The sequence below is a fragment of the Callospermophilus lateralis genome, unplaced genomic scaffold (assembly GCF_048772815.1).
Source record: "Callospermophilus lateralis isolate mCalLat2 unplaced genomic scaffold, mCalLat2.hap1 Scaffold_103, whole genome shotgun sequence".
NCBI classification, from domain to species: Eukaryota; Metazoa; Chordata; class Mammalia; order Rodentia; family Sciuridae; genus Callospermophilus; species Callospermophilus lateralis.
This window is the reverse complement of record NW_027510486.1, coordinates 1087969-1093968: the sequence shown is the minus strand read 5'-3', so window position 1 is coordinate 1093968 and position 6000 is coordinate 1087969. Positions and strand designations below refer to the sequence as shown.

At 29.8% G+C, this 6000-nt stretch overlaps 1 pseudogene; it reads right to left on the bottom strand.

Moving 5' to 3' along the window:
* Positions 1-1506: 1506 nt before the first annotated feature.
* Positions 1507-6000, bottom strand: part of LOC143639969 (cadherin-9-like) — a 41829-nt pseudogene continuing 37335 nt past the window's right edge.

The following is a 6000-nucleotide window of genomic DNA, read 5'->3' as shown; positions in this document are numbered from 1 at the left end:
CAACAGAAGAGTCAATTGTCAATTTCTCCCTTATTAATTCCACCTGTGAATCACCATTGTCATGCATTTGCTCCTTAAAAGATGAATAAGTAAAGAAAACAAATAATATTTGCCAGAGAAAATAGCATGTAGCCTCCTGTGACTACTTTGATTTAGGTTTCACATGCTGATAAAGTCAGTACATTGATAAAAAGCAGATAATACAAGGTCAAGTTTTCTGCATGGCAGTCTTTCAAAGATTTGCAAATGATCTTCATGCAGGAACCTTTTCCTTCTTCTTGCCTATGTCTTAGTGTGCCTATATTTGGTTATTTAGACAATCTTAACTTTTATTAAGCACCATAAGATCCTTTTAGATTTTTTTCTACAAGTCCTTAGCTCTTCCAGTATTCCCTCAAATACATAACTCTTAGCCACAGTAAAATAATTAATTTGTAAACATCCTATAGTTTGTCAATATTCATTTTAAATTATTACCCCAGACTCACCAAGTATTTCATGAATTATTCAATCAGAGCCCCCCCAACCAAACAACAAAAACAAAGAAGAGAGATTAAGGTTTTTCTCTTCTACATAAGATCACTGACATTTCATTTACTATAAATACAATCCAATGGTTAATAAAGACTTGAAAACAATTTAATTTATTTATTATCCACAACTATATATTTGTGTGTGTATATATATATATGTGTGTTTATGTAATTCTTTATATTTCAAAAGTATCTCATATTCTTCCATGCATAGACTTCAGTGGTTCAATAAACATTTGGCAATATTTAAGTAATTGAAACAACAAATAACAATTTATACCAAAGTTCATTTATAATTCCACCTCACTTTGGTACCAAATTCCAAGCAGTAACTTTTTAACTGCTTTTTCCCTGAGTAAATCATACTTTACACTTAAAGATGTAAAGCATTCATGTCTTAAGTGAGATCAGAACTGCCTCTATGGATTAAATAAAATGAAATTTATTTTTTATAAATACTAGTTTATTTCAAAAATACAAAAATATAAATATACATTTATAAAAATATGAATGAATTAACATAAAGACATTCTTCAACTAAATAAATATGGCATTAGTAGTCATTCCTATTTCATCAGCGATATATAATTTCTATATTATTTTACGAAGCAGTTGCACAATGTTTAATTTAATAGTAAAGGTGACTGAAAGTCAGTTAAGAAAGCATTTATAAAGTTTTCATACCTAAGAAAAGGCACAAAAAGCCTTTTAAATATTTTTTATTGATTATTAATTTGATATAATTTCCTTCCAAGGTTATTAGGCAAAGAGGGTGAACTGGTTATTATTATTGTTTTAAAATCTATATCATTCATATTCATTCATGGAAACTTACTGGTTAAGCAAACCCTTACTAAGACAACACCTATGTATTGTTTGTAATTTCAATTTTTGAAAAAATTCCTCCAAGGAGGAGAATGCAGGCCACTCATTCTAGTAAAGAAGACAGTTCCACTAATATTAAGTAATATGCTTAGTCTCGGTCACTTTCATCACCCCCATACATATCAGCCAGTTTTTTAAAACGAGGACAACAGTCGCTAAGGTAATCATAATCCTGGTTACAATCAGCTGTGAGGGATTCTAAGGAACTGAGTGAATCCGCTGTGGAATCATTCCCTTCATAGGCATATGTTGCCAGTGAATCATAAGGAGGTGCACTTGAGTCTGAGTCATTTTCTTTCAATCTTTGATGGATAAAATCTTGTACATCAATATTTTTCCACAGGGGTACAGTCCTCCTTATCTGAAAAATAGTTTCAGGCATTACATCTCTTCTAAGTTTACTGTCTTCTCTTGCTTCTGGATTCCTTAACGTGCCAATGTCAAAAGCCTGTGTATCTTCTTCCCCACTTCCTTCGTCATTGTATGTCACAATATTGTCGCAGACATCATCCTTTGAAATTATGAGAAGTTCCTTTTTTCTTTGTCTCATCAATGCAGCAAACAGCACGACTAAAACTATTTAAAAACATGAGAAAATAGTGAGGTTTCATGATGCGAGGTAAAACAGCATGCATACTTCAGTGTGTGGAAGTTTGTGGGACTGATTGGCAGGAGGAGTATTCTGTACAAGCACAGAGTGCCTTGGGCCAATGAATGGATGCAGTAAATTGATAAAAAGCAGATAATACAAGGTCTATTCAATTTTAAGTTCTGTGGGCCTCTGATATTGAAAAATATTGTTTAATTTGACACATCACTCCTTGAGAATGCACATATGATTCCAAATACAGACATGTTGAAGCACCAGTTCCTTTTATCTCAAGAGAATTTTTGCAGCTATTGAATATTTTCTTAATGACCCAAGGCAATATATACAAATCATTTACTCATCTATAGATGAATATATGTTTATATTTGCATTATAGTCTTATATTATGTGTGTGTGTTTATAAACACACATAAGAACATTATTAGTATGTATGAACTACTGATTTAATCCTATTCCAAATTGGGTCATTTTACTAAATCTTTAATTGATCTGGTTTTGAATGTCTGCTCAAAATTTGAAATAAATTCCAACTGCTACATTACAATAGTTAAGCTCAAGCATATCTTTAAATGGTACCTATCTTAAATATTATCATGACAGCTTAAATATTTTCTTGAGCAAGGACTTCCATGATTTAAAGAGTTGCATTCAAACTTTGAAACTAAATTGTTAATAGTGTTCTCTCTACTTGTATGTTGTTATTATTTACATACTTTTGCTTTAAAGTTAACTGTGGACTTCCCCATATAGTATATTATGTATAGCAAGAGAACTTGTACTTAAATTGTTATTTATTTGTTTGACAATGACTCTTTCTCAACAAATATATGCTATACTCAATAAAATTCATTTTAAGAAAACAAAAAACTCCTTATGATTTCCAAAATATATATCTTCTATTGTAAAGAGACCAACTTTGTAATTTTACATATAAGTTACACAAGAACTAATGAAAGAAAACTTCTCCAAAACATTTAAATATTACTTCAGATAAATAACAGATACATTTACTTTAGTTGAGAGCAGTTAAATATATTGACAAAATTATTTGTTTCATTGTATAAGAATATATTTTCTTAAAAATTAACATTCCTTGTTAATATAAAGGCCTGTCCAATGTCATTTTTATATTGACCAGCATGCTTTCCTTTGCTCTTCCTAATTAATAGACTTTTATAAAAATAATTAGAAGCATCTTAAGTTAACCTCATGAGAAAGAGCTTCAGGTGTTGAGTTCAGGACCATCTTGGAGACATTTTTAAAAAAATAATTATTTTGTATAAATGAGATATATCTGTATTTGCTCCTATTAAAGGATAACATAAGATTAATTGAGTCCCACATAAATCTAACATCCATAAAATTGAGCCATAACTAGGAAAAAAACAGTTCTTTATAATTTTAATATTTAAGGATAATTTTAAATTTCTTTAATTTTGGTAAATAGCATAATAATCATATAGTAAATTTATCTTAAAGTTTACCTATAAATGTTTACTGAAATTTGAAAGTAGATTTGAGAGACATTTTACAGTTTTCTTTTTCTCTTTTGGCAGAAAAAAAATTATTTTCTTCATTTCCTATATTAAAGTTAATAATTAAGGATATGGAATTGGAATTCAGATAAGCTAGGATAAAGAAAGATGAAAAATGTTTGAACACTTTTAGTAAGCTGAAACTATAATTTAGCATGTTTTTCCTTTCTTCCCACAGTAAATAATATTCAAAATTATAGTAGCAGCTTTTGTGACTATTAAACCAATAGAAATCACAGATACTTTATATTGCATTACAAGTATGACAGCTATCCTCAAACTATACTTAAACTTCCTCTACAAAGGAATAATTCAATAAGCAAACAAATTCTGATTTTTGCTTTTTTCTTGAATTTAGTTAGACATCTTATTTTCTTCTGATTCCTTCTTATAAAGTTATATATTTATAGATTCACTTATTTGCAGTACTGTGAATTGAACCCAGGGCCTCAAGCATGCCAGGCAAGCACTCTACTACTGAGCTACATTCCAAAGCTCTCAACTATTTAAATTGTTCTGAAAAAAAAAAGATTCATCAGACTGTCAAAGTGGTACTGGGAATGAAAACTTTTATAAAGCTCTGCCCTAAAGTTTTAATCATGCCCCCACCAGCATAGAGAGAAACTAAGGACTGCATTTCTTCAAAATTATCAGCACAGATTTGAAATATTTCCCATTCTGTCTTACAAAGTGCTAACTTTTAACTATAGAAATGCAGTAACTATGTCTGGCCATTACTATAAAGACTTGAAATAACAGCAAGAATGTTTTAGTGATTTTGATAATGAAACCTGCATTACAAGCAATTTTAACTAAATGATACAAAATCATTCCACATTTAAGTAATATATTGGGAAGGTGAAAAATAAATATGTGTCTTCTATATTGCTCCAGGAAGAATGGTGACAGATTCTTTTTTTTTTTTTTTCAGAATAATAATAAAAACTTTCTAGGATTTCTGCATAGCAAAAATTTTTTAAAAAATGTTTTAAATGATTGTATTTGAATATCAGAATATTTGGTGGATGTTTTGTTCTATCATATGTGAATAAATAGCTTTGTGTGTGTACTGCATTAATATAGAAATATTATAAATTGCAAAATACATATATTTACCTCATTTTAAATTAGGAAAACTGTCTAAGCTATAAAATCAGTAAGATCTAAAATGGTAAACCAAATTTAAATCTCCACAGGGCTTCAAAAATATTTTATAGAGGACCTGAACTTTCCAGAAGCAGGTGAGGATGGGAACTGCTCATGGTTATGGTGGCAGTGCCTGTGTTCTCATCTCGGAGACTTTTTTTTTTTTCTAGATAGTTGGATCATCTTAACTGAGACAAATGTTTTCTCCTCACTTTCATCAATCCCCCAGTGAAGTCCTGCAAGGATATCTGGCCAAAGGGATTTCATCCAGATAGCTTGAAAGGATTTGCAATGAAAAGAAGCCAGCGTATTTGAGCATTAGAATATAAATTTGGCTTACTCTCTTGCCCTACGCATAAAAATTTTGGATGAATATTTGATGGAAATATTTTTTGGAGTGTTTTGCAGTGAAACAACTGTTTAATTGAATTAAATTGTTGTACTGTTAGTGTATGCTCAAATAAAACATTTGCTACTGGAGGCACAAATTTATTTAGAAAATATTGCAGGGTAAGTATACCACAGGGTCACAGTGATATTTAAAAACTGAAATTTAACTTTTTAATTTGGTGCATTGCATCTATATATAGAAAGTATTATGAGGAAAATGTCCTATTTTGACAACTTTTATAAATTTGCCAATTGTGTGGGTATGTACGTATGTATATGTATATCTATATCTATATAGATAATATGTATGTATTTGTTGGCATATATAAATATAAGTATAAATATTTGTTAGTAATATTATTTGTAAAGATAAAACAATCTTCAGTTTTGAAAATAACAGAAAAGAGTATTCTAAAATAGACTCAACTATTTTAATGCCAGTATAAAAACACTTTCTGAAGAGTGATTTGGGCATGTTACATAACCATTCGGTACAAGTATAAACGTTTTACCTGATGAAGTTGATACAACGATTAGATCAGCTTATTAAATCAAATGCCCTTTGCAAAGTAACCATAATCAGAGAAATAACAGTTAATGCTATAAAATTTTGTAAAAATATGTATGTAGCATTTGCTTTATATTTGTGTTTTTTAATGTTTTTTTCGAGTACATTGTAACTATACATGATAGTGGGGTACATTGTAACATAGATACCTGCAAATAACATAATTTATCCCATTTCCCTCGCAAGCACTTTCTCTGTTATTGACCTCTAGAAAACTTAAACTAACCACACAGATAAAAGCTAGAATTACTTTTTTTTTTCTCACGGAAAAGCGAATTTTGATAAATGTTAAGATACTTCACCATTAGCTCTGGAGGAGAGTGTTACTTTGTG